The sequence below is a fragment of the Rhea pennata genome, chromosome 21 (genome assembly GCF_028389875.1).
Source record: "Rhea pennata isolate bPtePen1 chromosome 21, bPtePen1.pri, whole genome shotgun sequence".
Classification (NCBI taxonomy): Eukaryota; Metazoa; Chordata; class Aves; order Rheiformes; family Rheidae; genus Rhea; species Rhea pennata.
Window position 1 is genome coordinate 2,255,642 of NC_084683.1, and position 19,085 is coordinate 2,274,726.

The 19,085-nt window shown below is 50.0% G+C and overlaps 1 pseudogene; it reads right to left on the reverse strand.

Moving 5' to 3' along the window:
- Nucleotides 1-19,085, reverse strand: part of LOC134149696 (capping protein, Arp2/3 and myosin-I linker protein 2-like) — a 42,508-nt pseudogene that overhangs the window by 12,457 nt on the left and 10,966 nt on the right.

The window sequence follows — 19,085 nt, forward strand, 5'->3', positions numbered from 1 at the left end:
CTGAGTGATGGAAGGTGCACAGTAGGTGCTCTGCTGGAGCACACTGTGTGTCAGGCTCAGAGCAGCTGTCATCCCTTTGGCAGGACAGTCCCTGCCTCTGGGGCTTTGTCACATCTTGGGCTGAGGCTGACAAGCATCCCATGCCACTGGTGGCTCCCTGCTTGCTGCAGTGGCTCCTAGCAGGCACCCACCTGGATTTCCTGGCCGCAGGCCTGTGACGCTTCCTCTGTGAGACATTCCATCTTATGCTGCAGCTTGCCGTTCTGGTATGGGGTGTTTCCTGCTTCATACAACAGAGGCAAAATCTGCAAGGGGTGGAGAGAAAGTGTGGATGAGCCTATAGCAAATTATCTTTTCTCTGCTTGGCCATGTATGGTAGGCTCAGTCCTGGTCCACGGCTGCCTTGTAGCAAAGCTCTCCTTGCATTAGCTGAGGACACCCAGGGATCTACTAGCCACACTGGGCTGAAGTTGGGCCCCCCCAGCCTCTCTGCGTTCTTCTCCCTCTTGGTCATTCCCTGCCCACTGCCCCCAGAGTCCATTAGCTCTCCTCTCGTTGTGCCCAGACAATCTGCTCTCACATTGCTTATCTTTTCCTATCCCTTCCAGTATCTCTGCAGCATCAGCACTCTCTTCTTTAGTTAAATCTCTCTAGAGGCCTTCCCTAACCCAGGAAGCTGATGAGTAACCTCTTTCTCACCCTGTTGCAGGAATACGTACTCACCATGCACAACCATTTGTCCCCAACATTTGGAGAACAGCGCCAGGTCCCTGCAGAGCATCTTTACCATGGTATAGCCTCCAGGTGCTACCAGGAGACTTGGCAGTAGGTGGCGAAAGCCCCTCCTCTCCTTGTCTGCAGTAGCATCCCCCACCCTGTTAGGTCTCACTGTAGGCTGTAAAGTCAGTGCCACTGTAGGCTGTAAAGTCAGTGCCAGCCCCTTGCAAGCAAGCAGTTGTGATGGTCTGTATTTGAAGCAATTCTGTCCCCAAAACACCTGACGCAAATCCTTTCTGGTGCGGCCTCAAGGAAATTCTGGCCCCCAGCAGTCTTCTACATCTCCAGTCTCTAACAAACTGCTCGTAGATTTGTGCAAATTTTCACTCCTGCTGGGATGGAGAGATGCAGTGTATCTCTTGGAAAAGCCCAGTGGAGCTGGGGAGGCACCATGGCTCTTGGCCTCGCCAGCTCATGTAGAGATAATTGGTACACAGGGACGAGGACAAAGTGACAGGCTTGGGATAGGGGCACAGGCTCAGGTGTGTGGAGAGCCCCACACCTCTCCCCTGCAACAGCAGCTGATGAGATAGTAAGTGATAACACTAAGGAAGAAGATGTCCACTAGCTGGATTAAACAGTAACTAGGGGGTGGCCAAGAGACTTGAGGGGGGGAAAAAAGAAAAAAAAAAGTGGCAGCTTGAAAGGAAGTATAGAAGAAGAAAGAAAATGTGTAATCAGGAGAGAGAAGTGGGAACAGCAGCAGTCTAACAGAGTCTAACACTGCCAGGAGTGGCCTCCACCAGTATCATGGCCTGGTGGAACATTCTCCTCACCATGTTGTGGGAGGCTGCATCCAGCCAATGCAGCTAAGAGTATGGGGATCCCCAAGGAAGGGACCCTCTGGAGGAACATGGGGAGGTTTATCACCAGTGTCGGCATCAGCAGATTGTAAGAAGCAGAATGGGTGAGCCCAAAGCCAGAGCATTCGCAGCTCCCAAAGAAGGGTGGTGCAAGCAGGGGAATCTCCTCTTTTGAAGAGGGGATGTGCTTATAGCCCACGGTTCCTGGGGAAGGTATGCACAAAACTGTGTGTATCTATGTATGTGGATTAGACCATCTCGGGATTTGAAGAGGGCTCGGAAATGTGAAGCTGCTTTTTAACATTTTACAAGTGTTTAGTAATGTGATGTATATCTGTTGCATTTATGATATTGATCTTGAAAATTCACTGTTTGCTAGTTAAATGTCATTAATAAATCAATAAAGTGCTTGGTGTTGGATTTAAACCCCATGAATTGAACATTTCTTTCCCACAACAGGAAGGCAAAGCAGAGGGAATGTGACCGCAGTTTTCTAGGAGTGTGGCAGACTTACACCGACGGACAGGTTGGCGTTCCTGATGGCTTCCTCTGCAAAGAGGATGTCAGCTTCCACTTCCCTGCCCAGGCAGGAGCTCAGGATGTCAACATGCTTCTGCACGCTGAGGCAGATTTCGTTCACCATCTGGAGCACAGAGGAGATGCTGTCATGCACCAGCGCCTGAGCAGCTGTGGTCTCTGAGACCAGGTGTAAGTCTCTGTCCTTTCTGTGATTTCCCAGGAGAAGGACACATGGGTGCTGCTTGATTGAGCACTGGGAGCACATGCAGGTAATGCTCCACAAGGTCCTCCCTGACTAGTGACCAGGAATGCTGTACAGCAGGGAATTTCTTGCAAGCATGTGTTGGGCACATGAAGACAGCAGCATACTGTTGGGGGGGGGAGGGGGATGAGCAGTCCCTAAATTCCTCAGCACCAAATTTGTGCGAAGCACAAGGATGAAGGCTGCTTGAGTACCTCAGCCTCCTTCCCTCCTGCCCAGTCCTGCTCTCTTCTCCATGACCTGCTCTGTCCTGGGATCAGAAAAAGTGAAAAGTGGTCTGTGCTGCTTGCAAGGATCAGTGTGAGGTGGGCAGAGGTCTGCTTTGATGTCCTGTGCTAGCCAAGATTACTCATGCTGGAGCAGAACAGCTGGCTGTACAGCCAGACATGGTGGTTTCATGTACTTGCCTGTTCAGAAGAGGTGGTCAGGATGCCCTGCTGCAGCCAGAAGGTTTGTGTGGGCAGCATGTGTCGCATTTGGTTCCTTGTCAGGCAGGGCTGGATCTGCAGCATGTAAATAACCCTGTGAGGAGGCATCTTTGGCATCCCAGCCCATCTCCCCCAGACCCCAGCCCCACCTTGTGCACTGCCTCCTCTGTTTTCTCAGGGTTGCTCCGATATGCCTGCACCACATCATTCATTGGCAGGGGCATAGACTTGAGGGTGTGGTTCATGTGAGGCAATGGCACAGGTGAGCATCAGGACAGTGGCACTACCAGCCCCTTTGCTGCAAGCAAGCATCTACATGGCATCTCCTGCCTTGCAGTGGCAGAAACCCTGGCACATCAGCCTCATAGTTTTATCTCCACCATGAAACACCTGCATGGGGAAAGCATTATCATGATGACAGGGCTTGTGGGGATGGCTAAGCTCGAGCAGATGAGTAAACTCCCCAGGGTCACAGTGGCCGCCTGTCTGTACTCTCTGGCCACTCAGACTGAGGCCCTCTCGACTCAAACCACTGGAGCCCCTATAGTGTTTTGCCTCCCTGTGCATCTGCATGGCCATGTATGAGACCCACAGTGGTCTCAGTAAATGAACATTTTTTTCCATCTTTTGTGGGCAGGAGGAAGCAGAGTGCCAGATCCCTGTCATAAGTTACTCTCTTGAAGGTTAATTCATACAGAGAGTTTGTTAAATCATGTGAACAATTTATTTAATTAAGTAAGCAGCCACAAGCAAAACAGCGCTGGGCGGCCGGGGAGTCTCAGCTCCGCCAACAGTGCGCGCCTCCCTCACACACAGTCCCCCCCTTTATAGTCTGCGTTGCAATCTCCCGGTGCGTCCCGCGCATGTGTGAGTTGCTGGGAGGGTTGTCTGAAGCTCTCTGGTGGTCGTGGAGAGGAAGGCCATGGTCTTCTTTTGTCTCTTTATTTTGGTTTGTCTCCTTGTGAGTGATCACAGGGGTTTGCTTATCTGTTGTGTTGACTCCCTTTTGGGATGCTGTTCTGCGAGAAAGTTACAGGCGCCTGCTTATCTTTTCTTTGTCCTTTTACCTTCAAAACCTCTGAGCAGCTTGTTGCTTACTTCAGCTCTTCATAGTCCTGTAAGATAGCTAGGGCCCCGACACTGGTTCCACAAGGGGTCATATAAGCTTTTGTGCTTACCATAATTTATTTGTCTGACACCGTGTCTCAACCCTGATTGTTGTAAAACCTCCTTCTAAGCAATGAACAAATAGTTACAATTTATTACAATCCCTCCTTTTTCTTTTTGGTTACTTATTTTGTTCATTGAATTCCTGGAGCGCCCGGCGACTCAATGCTAATGCGTCCGCATCATCGTCTAATTCAAGTGATTCATACTTAGCACGTACCAGCATTAGGTGTACAGCTTCTAGGCGGCTTTTTACAATTGCCATTATTTTATTAAAAATACATGGTCCGAAAGTTAATGTTATTATTAACAGTAGTAAAAGCCCTGCTATGGTTGAAACACATTGTTCCTGTAGTTAGGTTACACGGTGTAGTGCGGAAACTAGGGGCACCTGCTGTCGTTACTTGCTGTATAATCTGTTGATCTTCATATCTAATTAAACTCCACCGAAAAGGTCAATGGGGGTGGTGTGGTTGTAGGATACCGCAGCTGACCATGATAATAACGCTAATTCCCGTGTATCGCAAGAGATAGTCGGGGCCCATTTCTCCTAATGTTATGTTTTACCTGGCCTCTTAACCTCCCCACCGTCTGCACTCCTCTGCCTCGCTTGTCAGTTCGGTTGCAGCGAACTACAAGGTATTGGTTCTTCTCGGCAGCAGTAGTGTTCTTCAGGGGAATCTGTTAGAGAGCCTTTGTCTAGGAGTGGGGCCCCTTCTCTCGTTACGATACATGGACAGGGGAAATAATACTTATCGAGTCCGTTTAAGGGTTAATTTTAAGTCGGCGGAGCCTGGAACCGCCCTCCACTCTTCTCCCAGGATCGGTCCTTTCACACGGCTGGCATGAGTCCACCCTTTTTCTGCAGTCCGAACAGCTGTTTCTGTAGTAAGCAAAACAACGTAGGAGCCTTCCCACCGAGATGCTAATCTAATGAAGTCTCTTTCCATGTTTTGATTAGGACTTTATCTCCGGGCTGTACTCGGTGTATGGCTATATCTAATGGGGGTCGCTGCACCACTAGGCCTCTTTTCTGTAACTCTCTACGTCGGCTCATTAACTGTGTTAGGTAGGGCTGTAATTGAGTATCTTGCCTCTTCGTTGTTGGGGCCTTCAGAGCCAGGATACCACTAATTCTCTCCGGATCCAGTCTCTTAGTCCCCCCACTTAATCGATGGCCCAGATATCTTACCTCCTTCTCTACAAACTGCAACTTTGATTTTGAAACTTTCAACCCTTGCAGGCTAAGAAAATTTAACAACTGGACGCTAGCCTGCCTTACCACTTCTTCATCCTTTCCTGCTATCAACAGATCATCCACATACTGTACTAACATCACTCCCGGCACTTTATTATAGTCCTGCAGAATCTGTTCCAGGGCCTGTCCGAATAAATTTGGGGATTCAGTAAATCCTTGAGGGAGGACAGTCCATGGACAGTCCATCTTAGTTGCTGTTTTCTATGGGTATCCGGGTCCTCCCATTCAAAAGCAAAATAATCCCTGCTGCTCTCATCCAAAGGACATGCCCAAAACGCATCCTTTAAATCTATCACACTGTACCATTGATCATCCGGGTGTAACTGATTTAACAGAGTATGTGAATTTGCTACTACTGGGAACCTAGTCACAGTTCTCTTATTGATTTCCCTCAAATCATGCACCAATCTATATTTGCCATCCTTTTTCCTTACTGGTAATATTGGGGTATTAAAAGGGGACATACAAGGTTCCAATAGCCCCTGTTGTAGTAACCTCTGAATTTCAGGTTTTAATCCCCGCCTGCCCTCTTCGGACAGGGGATATTGCTTAATTCTCGTTGGTACACCCGGGTTAGTTATAGTTACCTTAAAAGGTTTAATATTCAATTTGCCCACACTATCTGGAGTGTACCAAACTTCCAGGTTTATGCTTTGTTCATCCTCTATTCAGAGAGGACACAATTTAATTTGTAGTCTGTTATCTATCACTTCTAAACTTATGGCTAATTCTATTATCAAATCTCTACCTAACAGGTTATACTCAGCTTCAGGTACCAAAAGTAAAGGTCCCACACCTATCTTGGAACCTGATTCGATTAATACTTCTTTTATAACGGGAACCCCAAATGGTTCTCCTTTTGCCCCAATTACTTGTACCCTTTCTGCCGAGGTAAGGTTTGGACCGTAGATCTTTCAGCCCCCGTGTCTATGAGGAATTCCATTTCCTCACGCTGGGGACCCACTTTCAATTTTATCAAGGGCTCGTTTTTTTCTCGGGTCCCCAGCAAATAGAGCCCCTGACACCCCTACTCATCCTTGAACATCTGCTCATCCTCTTTTCTCTGTCGACATTCTCTCTTAATATGACCCTTTCTATTACAATAAAAACAGATCACATTTCTTTGTCCCTGACCATTTCTCCCTTCTTCTCTCTCAAGCTTCCCACGCACCATCCTAGGCCTTCCTCTTTGACCTTCCCGTACTGCTGCCACCATCATTCGTACTTGTTTCTTCTCTTTTTTGTCCTCTCTCCTAACATATACCTTCTGTGCCTCTCTCAGGAGTTCATCTAAACCCTTATCTTGCCAGTCCTCTATTTTCTCTAACTTTTTCCTAATGTCCGTCCAGGATTTGGCCACAAACTGAGTTTTAAGCAAGGCCCCTCCCACAGGAGTCCCTGGATCTAAGCCACTATACAACTGCAAGCTTTTTCGCAGCCTTTCTAACCATTCTGTCGGGGCCTCATCCTGCCTTTGCTGTTCATTAAAAGCCTTATTAATATTCTGTCCCCTTGGGACTGATTCCCTTATCCCCTGAACGATAATGGTTCTTAAGTCTTGCATATGACTGCGATGGACTGGGTCCTGGTTATTCCAATTAGGCGACTGCATCGGCCACTTAACATCTGCTGCCGGACCTTGCTGGTGTTGTTGGTCCCAGATTCGCATGCCAGCTCGCCTAATCATCCCTCTTTCCTCAAATGTGAACAGGATTCCCAGGATGGACTGTAGCTCCTCCCAAGTGTAAATATTTGGTCCTAGAAACTGGTCCACCTGCTCTGCCACTCCCAGTGGGTCTTCTAGTAGGTTTCCCATTTCCTTCTTAAAATCTCTCACGTCCCCGGAATTAATGAGGACGGTTACATATCCCGTCCCCGGTTGGAGTCCTCCCATAGCTATTTCTCGCAGTGGATATAATTCTCCTTCGAGACTTAACCCCTGTGCTCTAGTCTGACTCCTAGTTACTGGTCTCTGGGGACTAGGGTTAGCCTCGCCATCCGACTCCCCCGAGGACGGAAGTTCAGTCAGCCCGGGAAGAGAAGGGGCCATAGGTTTAGGAGGGAGTATATAAGGGGGTGGCGATAATGAGATCTCTAATTCTTGCTTCTTTTTCCCCCGCCCTCCTTTTTCTTTTAATGGGTAAAAAGGGTTCTTGCCTCTGGATTTATCCAGAGGTGTGCATACTCGCTCTCTTCTAAGCTGAAGGGCTCCTTTGAATTTACGTAACTATTTAGGGCCTGGCATATCCAGTCCTCAAATGAACCAAAAGGGGGCCAGAAAACACTTTCTCCTTTTATAGGTTTGTTGCCCCAGACTTCAATACAATAATATATCATCTTAACTTTCCTTTTTCCCCGCCTAGAAGGGGAATCATCCCAATATTTAATCATCAATCCTAGTGGGCTATCCGGGGGAATGGGAGGTAAGCCTCCACTACAAACTCCCCCACCCATGGGACCAGAAGGCTTACTTTTCTTCTGTCCCATCTTCCGGAGTACCTTCACACACACACACACACACACACACACTGCTTCCCCCTTTTCGTGGCCCAGTCCCTCGCGGGATATGGGAACCGCACTACCGAGGGGTCCGCACTCGCTTCGTCCTTACTGGACGTCTCTCACGTGTACTCCGGGATACCCAACCCCAACCGAATGGATCACCGGCCTATACTTACTCAATCCTGAGTCTTCATTCGGTCTTCGTGCACAAAGATTACTTGGGGTTGCCAGCTCCTTTTTGCTTGTGGCTAATTTAGGGTTCGTCGGTGAAGGGCTTGAGTGAAAATTGCTCTCGGCAGAGGCCGCCGAACTCGGCGGGGCGCCTCCCCTTCCGAAGAGCTTTTCAGTCCATTGCCTTCATCCGAGTCACGGCACCAAATTTGTCATAAGTTACTCTCTTGAAGGTTAATTCATACAGAGAGTTTGTTAAATCATGTGAACAATTTATTTAATTAAATAAGCAGCCACAAGCAAAACAGCGCTGGGCGGCCGGGGAGTCTCAGCTCCGCCAACGGTGCGCGCCTCCCTCACACACAGTCCCCCCCTTATAGTCTGCGTTGTAATCTCCCGGTGCATCCCGCACATGTGTGAGTTGCTGGGAGGGTTGTCTGAAGCTCTCTGGTGGTCGTGGAGAGGAAGGCCGTGGTCTTCTTTTGTCTCTTTATTTTGGTTTGTCTCCTTGTGAGTGATCACAGGGGTTTGCTTATCTGTTGTGTTGACTCCCTTTTGGGATGCTGTTCTGTGAGAAAATTACAGGCGCCTGCTTATCTTTTCTTTATCCTTTTACCTTCAAAACCTCTGAGCAGCTTGTTGCTTACTTCAGCTCTTCATAGTCCTGCAAGATAGCTAGGACCCCGACACTGGTTCCACAAGGGGTCATATAAGCTTTTGTGCTTACCATAATTTATTTGTCTGACACCATGTCTCAACCCTGATTGTTGTAAAACCTCCTCCTCCCCCTCCATCGGCTTATTCCTCCTTCTAAACAATGAACAAATAGTTACAATTTATTACAATCCCCACAAAAAGCAACCTATGCCTGAGCAGATCACACTGTGTGCACCATACGCTGACTTTGGTATGGTTCAGAGTGACAAAACTCTGTGCTCAGTTTGGATAGAGATCCTCAGCACTCCTGATGTAGGCTCTCAGCTCTGGTGGGTACCACAGCTTAGGAACAAGACCTTTCTCCTTGGCTGTAAAACTTGTCCCTCTTCCTCTTAAGTGATCCATGGTGCTGGAAGGGGGAAATGTGGGCCACAGCCAGCCTTGGGGCTCTGAAGCAACAGAGATGACTAATGAAGATGAGGTCAACAAGTGGGTTGTGGGTTGCTTTGCTAGCTGCAAGGCCAGGGCCGTGTAGTGACTACAGTGTATGGAAACTCCCCTAAGCACTGTTTCCAACCCACTGGCTCTGAGTGAGATACCCTTTCTGCATTTAGTGGGAAGAGGGCTTGGGGATGGTGATGTCCTGGTGCTAGAGTCTCTTGTGCATGGTGGTAGCAGGGCAGGTCAACCAAACAACCCCCTCTCTACCTCTCCAAGGCTTGAGCCACCTCCAGGAGTCCGTGGCCAGTTGTGTTGTTCCTGTCCCAAACCGCGGTCCTGCAAAGAGTACAAGAGTGAGTCCTCTCCAGACCAAAACAGTAGCCTATATCAGCTCACCAAATGGGACACCAACCCACTCTCCAGCTAGGAACTGATAGCTGGCATAGAGGGCAGGTGTCTGGCTGCCAGGAACGGGCGGGGCCATGACAAGCTATGCCTGTCCTGCTAGGTGCCAGGAAGCCTCAGCCAAGCTGACCCCACAAACCAGGAGGCAGGGAAATGGGGTTAAAAATCTTAACCTCATGATTCAAAAGCTAAACTTTTCCCCTGCAGAGGGCTGCAAAGTAGCTGGATGTCTGGAGGGGATGCAGAGCAGGGCAGCCTTACTCAGACAGGCATCACTCTGCTGGCAGGGGCAGAAGTCCCACAGAGGAATGTCTGCAGCTGACAGACCTTTCCCAGCTCCCTCTCTCCACCAGAAACTTTTACCTTTCCTTTTCAGGAATAATTTGGTAAAAAAGTGACATTTTAGGGACAAGAAACTGCTCTCCGCCATCTCTTGCCTAGGGCACTGATAACAAAGCATGGATGAATAATGAGCACAAGGCTCCAGCTCCAGCACTCTGAACTTCATGGGAGCCTGGAAAAGAGTTGGCAAGTGCTGGTGTGGAGCTGCCATGCAGAGGAAGAGATTTAACTACTCTCCTGCCTTTCACATGTCCTGTGTCAGCACCAGCAGCTGACTGCCAAGAGAGATATGGTCACAGCATTCAGCTGCTTGCTGGGACTGACAGGGTTGCATCTGTGGTCCCAAGGAGCCACAATAAGCCTCTTTCAGTAATATCAGTATCATGAGGACTATTGTGTCAAGACTACCTGCCACAATGTGAGAAGGATGCCCTTCCCATGCTACCTGAGCTTTGTGTTGATTTGCAGGGCTTTGGCTAGCATCTTGGCACTGGTGTCTCCCATGGCATTGCCGCTGATGTCCAGAGCAATGAGACTGGTTTAACTGCCCAGGGCACTGAGCAGGACATTGGTTCCCAGCTTGAGACATGACTCAGCCACTGACAGAGACTGGAGAGTCTGGAAAGGGGAAGAGGAGGGAGAGATGTGTCTGTCATGCCAAGTTGGACAGCATCCCTGGAGCGGAGTCTGCACAGAGCCCTAGGGTCATGGCAGTTGACGAGAGGCAGGGCACAGGCAGGATGGCTGGGGCAAGTAAGGGCCCCTGGTGCAGCAGGAGGTACCTACACAGTCATCCTCTTGGGTAATCTGGACAGTGAGGTGCAGGACATCCACCAGCCCATCTCTGCAGGAGAGGCAGATAGTTATACATGCATCCCAGCATCACTTCCCCCAGAACAGCAAGAACAGCTGGCAAAGCTCAATCCTTCTGCCTTTGCCCAAAGCCACCACACATCTGTCAGCCTCCTTCCTGACTCCTACCTATGTTTCAAGAGGCTGTGACCTGTGTCTGTGACGCCTGCCCTCCAGCACAGACTGGGTCAGGAGCAGGTGACAGTCCCCCCATGAGTCCCTGGTATAGTAGGGCAAGCAGGCCTCTGAGGGAAGACGAGGCAATTCCTTGCATTCCCGATTGGCCCAAGGCTCAGATGGAGAGAGAGAGAGAAGTGAGGCAGATGCGTGGTGCTAGAGCAGCCACTGGCCTGAAGACAATGCCACAGGTTGCACTTACTTGGATTTGATGTTAAAGCTTTTCCCCAAAGAGACATGCCTAATGGACTTGCTTCTGCCAATGGACAGCACCAGCATCACCATATCAGAGTCAAAACCTATGAGAGATGAGTGCAGCCATGAGACACCCAGTAGGATGCTCTGAGCAGTCCAGACCGCAAAAGCTGGACCAAGGTGATTGTGTGGCCCACCAACGGCAACCCACAGACCTGCCGTATTGCCCCAGCAGGCTGGCAGAGGGGAATCCCAGGCAGACCCTGAATGTCTTCATCCTCTTCATGGCTCTCCCACGGAGGGCAAAGACCTATTCATCTGCCCCTGAGAGGGCAGGTAAAACCAGGGGCTGAGAGGAGTCTCACCCAGCAAATAAATATCCCCTGTGAGAGTCTTGCGATTTGGAACTAGGGTGGCAAGGCTGTGCTGAGCTGCAGGGAGCACTTACGGGGCTACAGAGGAGTTGCTTTCTGATGCCTTCCCCCCTCAGCCCTGTCCCAGAATGCACCCAGACATCCTTCCTGTAGTTAGGGCCTGTACCCCCATTCTCATGACTAGAGCTTTCCCAGGAAAATTCAGCAAGCAAAGGTTATATCCTATCGACAGCAAAACACAGAAACACAGAATATCCCCATACTCCCACTCTGGTGATCCCCAGAAACTGGGAAGGAGGTCAGCAGGACTCCAAGGGACTGGTGAACCCCAACGCCTACAGAGGAGGTCAGCAGGTTCCCAAGTGGCTAGAGTGTGGCTTATGGCCCTGCTGCTGCACATGTATCTGGGCAGGGACCTCTCACCCCATTACTCCACCATCCCAGGGCAAGGGGCACCCAAGACCTACCAGGCAAAGCCCAAGACAACATAACTCCAAGAGGAATTTTCTCCAACCCACTACCACAGATTTGTCCTTGACTGCCTTTGCACACACAGAGTGATGGAGCTGTGGCCAGGGAAGGGCCCTCCCTGGCATCATCATCCTCCTTGCAACCCCCATCCAACAAAGCAGAGAAATCAGTGGCATGCCAATATGCTATAAGAGTCCTTGATCTTTGCAAAACGGGTACTGCATTGGCTGTGGCCAATATTTTAGGGGCATCTGTCTTCCCCTCTCCTTTTTTTAATTTTTAACTGGAGCACAATGGAGCAAACAATTGCTGTTATTAAGTGACCACTGCAAAGTCTGCGGTGCTGAGATATTAGCTGGAGGACTACTGGGCTGCATGCAGCTCTTAGGCGCTCACTATCCCTCCAGCACAGAGTTTCTATTTGGGGAAAAACAAAATAAAGCTACATTTTGGAAAAGGTTGGCTAGAGATTTTTGGAAGGCAGCAAGTTTTTGGAGCATTTGTGAGTCAGGGAAGCCATGAGCTGATTTTGCACAAGTTTCTGAATGACTGCAGAACACGTCAGCTTTCCTAGAGTGATCTAGCTATAGAGGCACTGCATGATATACTGTGAGATCTTTGTGAGGCCAGTTTAAGATATTACAAGGACTTGCAGGTGGAATTAAAAAGGCTGTAGAACTGATGCTTGCAATAAGTAGGATTGCTCTCTCGCAACCCTGTGGCTTCAGAGGCTGTGGCAGGCTGAGGTCAGATGGGGCAGGGATCCTGTCAGGGACTGAAAGAGTTTCAGCTCAGACAAAGCTTTTAAACATCTTGGTTAATTTCAAAACCTGAGCTTGCAATGTTATATTACTTTGAATTAAGTGAACTGTAGAAGTTTGTGGCAAGAAAGATGTGAAATGAGAATTATACAGAGCCTGAGGAAAGAGAAGTCAGTAGCCAAATAAGTTATCCCACATCCTGTGATGAAGATGCTATCCTTCAGCTGAGTCTTGATCGGGTCCATTCCATTCCCCAGCACAGATGGAGGAGGATTGCCCTTCTCTTAGTGATACTGGGGCACACATAAGCCCTGGCCGCTGCTGGAAAAGAGCCTGGGTCCTGGTTAAGCTCCACTTAAGCTCCACTTAAAGGAAAGCTACCTGGGGAGCTCAAGGCTCAGAGTACATGCCCTGCCACGGGGCTCTCAAATGCTGCAGCTTTTGCATGGGCATCATCTCCTGTCATTCCCTGTGCCAGTCAAAGCAACTGAGGTGCAAATAACCCAGTCAGATCCCCCACAGAATCACAGAACCATTGGCTCTAGGTGACCCTGCTTGAGCAGGGAGGTTGGACCAGATGATCTCTAGAGGTCTCTTCCAACCTTACTGATCCTATGATTTTATGTAAGCTGATGAAGCGCAGGCTAGATGAGCAACTAATGAGGTTGCCTTTGGCCTTCTTGGCCACAAGGACACATTGCTGGCTCATAGTCAACTTGTCATTTACCTACACTCTCAGGTCCTTCTCTGCAGAGCTGCTTTCCAGTAGGTCAGCTCCCAGCTCATACTGGTGCGTAGGGTTATTTCTCCCTAGGTGCAGGACTCTGCACTTGCCCTTGTTGAACCTCAGGAGGTTCCTCTCTGCCCAGCTCTCCAGCCTGTCCAGGTCTCTCTGAAGGGCAGCACAGCCCTCAGGTGTATCAGCCACTCCTCTCAGCTTGGTATCATCAGCAAACTTGCTGAGGAGACACTCTGTCCCTTCAGTAAGGTCGTTGATGAGCAAGTTGAACAGGATGGGACCCAGTACTGAGCCCTGGGGGACGCCACTAGCCACAGGCCTCCAACTAGACTCTGTGTCACTAAGCACAACCCTCTGAGCTCTGCCATTCAGCCAGTTCTCAATCCACCTCACTGTCCAGTCATCTAACCCACACTTCCTGAGATTGCCTAGGAGGATGTTATGGGAGACAGTGTCAAAAGCCTTGCTCAAGTCAAGGTACGCAACGTCCACTACTCTCCCCTCATTTACCCAGCCAGTCATTCCATCATAGAAGGCTATCAGGTTGGTGAAGCAGGATTTCCCTTTGGTGAATCCATGCTGACTACTCCTGGTCACCTTCTTTTCCTCCATATGTTTACAGATGACATCCAGAATGAGCTGTTCCATCACCTTCCCAGGGATGGAGGTGAGTCTGACTGGCTTGTAGTTGCCTGGGTCCTCCATCTTGCCCTTCTTGAAGACTGGAGTGACAATGGCTTTCTTCCAGTCCTCAGGCACCTCTCCGGTTCTCCATGACTTTTCAAAGATGATGGAGAGAGGCCTGGCAACAATGTCCGCTAGCTCCCTTAGTACTCCTGGGTGCATCCCATCAGGGCCCATGGATTTGTGGATGTCAAGCTTGCCCAGAAGATCTCTAATCCTATCCTCCTCAACCAAAGGAAAGTCTTCCTTTCTCCAGACTTTCTCCCTTACGTCCAGGCTCTTTGATTCTTGAGGGCTGCCCTTAGCAGTGAAGACTGAAGCAAAGAAGGCATTCAGTAATTCTGCCTATCTCTGTATCCTTCGTCACCAGGGTCCCCACCCCATTCAGCAGTAGGCCCACATTTTCCCTAGTCCTCCTCTTGTTACTGATGTATTTGAAGAAGCCCTTCCTGTTGTCATTAACATCCCCTGCCAGACTCAATTCCAAATGGGCCTTAGCCTTCCTCACCACATCTCTACATACTCTGACTGCATTCCTAAAATTCTCCCAAGTAGCCTGTCCCCTCTTCCACATTCTGTGTACTTTCTCCTTCTGTCTGAATTTGGCCAAGAGCTCCTTGCTCATCCCTGCAGGTCTCCTGCCCCATTTGCTGCACTTCGTACTCATACGGATGCACCGCTCTTGAGCTTGGAGGAAGTGATGTTTGAATACTAGCCAGCTCCCCTGGAACCCCCTTCCTTCTAAGGCCTTAATACATGAGATTCCTCCAAGTAGGTCTCTGAAGAGAACAAAGTCTGCTTTCCTGGATGAGATACATATGAGGACATTATGGGAGACAGTGTTAAAAGTTTTACTGAAGTCAAAGGAGACAACATCCACTGCTCTCCCTTCATCTGCCAGGCAGTCATTCCACCCGAGAAGGCTTTCAGGTTGCTTAAGCATGATTTTCCTCTTTGTGAATCCATGCTGACTACTCGTGATCACCTTATCCTTTACAATGCTTGGAAGTAGTATTCAGGATTAGCTGCCGCAGCACATTTCCAGAGATTGAGGCAAAGCTGACTGGCCAGAAGTTCCCTCCTTCTTGCCCTTTTTGAAGACTGGAGGGGCATTTGTTTTCTTCCAGTCCTCAGATACCTCTCCTGATCACCATGACCTTTCAAAGATGATTGAGAGTGGCCTTGCAATGACATCAGCCAGCTCCCTCAGCACTCATGGGTGCATCCCGTTAGGACCCGTGGACTTGTGTATGTGCACATTTGGTGAGATGCCCTGTGCCATGTGGCAAGGTTAGCTGGTAAGTCGAGGCAGCCTTGATCTCTCCAGAGTGTTTGAAGAAATATTGGAGAGACTGCACTTGACTCTCTGTAGGCTCAGCAGCGAGCACAGAAGGAGCCAATGCCACACAGGCCCAATACTGCCTTGGCTCCACCAAGTGTCCAGCTAACCTAGTCACCACTTTTGAAGCCCAGAACTGAATTCTTGTTACACATTTCCCCAATAATTTTGCCATTTAACTAACTGATCCTGATGAAGTGCAGGAATTAGACTGCAATGGGTACATGGAGAATGAGCACTCATATATTTTTAACATGAGTCTGATGTTGCATGGTTGAAATTACAAGAAGCCAGACCTGTACAGGGAAGAATGTCATGGACATGAGAGGTAAGGGCCACTGTTGCTGGCTAGAATTGGATGCAATGATGGAAAAGGTCTGGCACATTAGGAGACTGCTGGATAGCAGGAAGGAGATCATTGTGGGGAAGAGGAGCACAAACAAGTCTTTCCTGTCTTGGGGAAGGCATGTAGGTTTTGTTTTTAGGGTAGAAAGACAAAAATCTCAGGGAAGTGATAATTTGCCTCGGAGGAATCCACTGCAGGTGTTTGGGTACTCACATCCTTGTGGAACACTGGTATGACTTGGTTGTCCTTTTGTACTTTGTCCACTAAACCTTTAGCTTAGATGCTTGCATAGCCTGTACTGTTGTGGCTGCTGCTAGTGAAAGACTAAGCACAGTCTAATTTTGTGTTAAGCAGCATGGTCAAAAGGTAGACAAGCATAGAAGGCGCAGCCCTAGTTCAAGGAGGGGGATTTCACAGCCTTCTACTGAGACGAAGCTCTGGACACCAGGTGGGCACCAGAAAGTGGGTACACTTTGAGCCTAGTATAGGTGTGCAGTCATAGGCAGGCAAGGGCAACAGGTCAGCTATGGCTCAAGAGTGCAAAGAGTATCTCTGACAGCCTGATGTGACCCTGCTCAACTCTCCAAAGCTGCTCCATCTCCCCAGGATACTTCTACAAGCTTAGGAGATGCTGGGTCTAACTCAGCCTCTGCCGAACACCCTGAGGCAATTGTGCCCACAGGTGGAGGAGATTGCACTCCCAGATAAGGAAAAATGACCTACCGTTATCAGACAAATCCAGGTCACTGATGGAATTGGCATCAGAGATGAGATCCTGGATGACTTGGGCCCCCGCTGACCTCAGCTTGAAATAAACAGAAACATGTCAGTATATGGGAAGGTGCCAAGCCCTGCAAATACAAGTCTGCTGTCAGGAAGGTCACCTCAGCCCCATGGTAATTGGGGATGGATCTTCCCATATGGGAATGAGCACCTGCCTCCCCTGCCATGGCCTCTTCCCCTCAGGGATACACACCCCTAGGGATACAATATGATACCCTGACTGGAGACTGTGCCTCTAGCGCTGCTGGGCTCAAACAACTCACGGGTGTTCACTCTACACAGGCTGCCCCCTCACCTCACAGCTGCTGAGATCCAGGTGAAGGTCACTGATGCAACTGTTGTACGCCAGTCCTTGCAGCAAAGCCCTGGAAAAGTCACCAAAGCCATTGGCTAGAGCAGTGTGGGTGCCAGCCACCTGCCATAGGGCACCTTCTGTGGGCTGCCGAGTGGGACAAGGAGGATAGGGAAAGGGTTGTTTCCCAGCATGCAGAGCTCTGTATTTTGCCACTCTTATCCAGCATCCTCATCTGTCCCCTCTAACTTCAAAGTCCTAAGCCATGTCCCACTGGACAACGCTTACCCATAATCTGCTCCCATTGGCAGACCCAGAGCCTCTCCATCACCCTGCTGAGCCTCTACAGGGGTAACACGGGTGGTCAGGCCCTGGAGCTGGACTCTGAGTGGCTGGATGTCTTGCCAGCATGCTGCTCCCATCTTACCTTACAACATCTGGAGGCAGCTTTGTAACTGCCAGTGAAACATGCCTGAGGGCACAGGCCTTGCTGAAAAATTGCTTGATGGCAGGAGAGACATCTTTCACCCTCCTGAAAGGAAAAGCACAAAATAGCATCATCTTCTGTGCATGCCTATAGCTGGCACCGGCTGCCCACTGCCTCAGGAGATGCCAGACAGTAACTGCCAACTGGGCCATGATGAGCCATGGCACAGATTCCCTCCCTTTCATGTGCTGGGCTTACTTGTGTGAGTACACATTTTTGGAAAGATCCAGATGGACAAGGCTGGTGCAGCATCCATGGGTCAGTGCTCCAAAGAGCTGCAGGAGGGAGTAAGTTGAGATAGGTCAAGGATCCAGCTAGCACCATGGCACCTCATGCATGCCAGATGAGAAGAGACAGTGTGGGAGACCCTAAGGTAGGAGGTCTGCCCATGCTTGGGCTGCCAGCTACCACCATTGCTCCCAGCTCTCTTCTTCCTCCTGCTGAAGCTGGTGTCTCCCAGCCCACCCAGGCCACGGGATGCAGAACAATGTATTGCTGAGCTGGCTGCCATCATACCCCTCTGACCCAACAAGTTTCCTGCCTCTGGGCCTATACAGTCCCATGCCACATAGGATGCAAGTAGTGGGGCTGGGGACACCTGCTGGGGTGTGGCACAGCTTCTGGAGCTGGGCACTGATAACTATCTGGGGTCCCCCTGCTTGCATACTCACGGTGTCTAAAGAGCAGTCAGTGCCAGACAGGCTGAGGTGAGAGAGTGAGTCGCACTGGCAGAGGAGGTTCTGCAAACTCTGTCAGGAGAGAGGATTCAGAAGCTCATCCAGGACCCCTGGTATCCACCTTGGATACCCTCTGACTCCCCATTCCGCAAGAATCCCAGCCAATCTGGCCAACTTCCTTCCTTCTAACTAGAGAGCAGAAGTGAAGATGGTGATGAATCACACAGTGACCCACACTCCATGCATGGGCCATTCGGTGCCTGGGGTGTCTCCTTGCTCAAGATGCCATCTCCGATCCTCACGTGAGGACAGGGAGGTGTCTCCACAGCAGAGTCCCACAGCTGCTGTCAGATAGGCAGGAAGATGTCACAGCCATGGCTTTCCAGAGAGCCAAGCACCTCTGCACAAATGCACCTGGGGATGCCAAGCACCTTGGTTTCAGACCCTCCAGCAACAGCCACTTCTGAGTGCCTGGGCCACTACAACACAGAGATCAGCCTCTGAATGAACCAAGGCAAGCCCTCTCAATTCTCTCATAGAAGCAGCAAGGCCACCAGAGGAAGAGGTGCCCCCCACGTGTGCAGGAGACAGTCTATCCTACAATTTCAGAGCATTGACCCTTCTCAGCCCATAGCACTCACACTAGTGTCATCCATGGCCAGGGTGCTGGGGTTCCTGGAGAGGCCCAAGTGCCGGAGGGAAGAGCGGATGGCTTTGTTAGCTGCTAGGGCCTGGCATAATGTGTTCGCTCCTGCTTGAGGATAGGCCAAAGAAACAGATCCCTACGGATCTTGGACAGAGTACATCCCTGCACTGTGGAGAGCCATGGAGTAGAAGAAGGGGCAATTTCCTATGTCCAGGGCAGCAGGACATTGTGTTCTTGGACATATCCTGTGCATGGCATCTCTGGGGGACTGTTCCTTCTCCTCATCCCGTGCACCCAAGTATGCTATGCCCAGCCAGGCTTTGCAACATTTTTTTGGAGACATTTTATTTGCCGCCAGTGGTGAAGCTGATTCTGGGCAGAGTGTGCCATTCTCCAAAATGCCTCATCAAGGGCACATGGCCCCTAGCCCACCCATGCCATCCCCTCTGGGAGATTCTTTGGTGTCAGCCTGGCCCCGCTGAGCCATAAATGCTGTGGACAGAGTCAGTCTGACTGGCCTCCCCACTGGG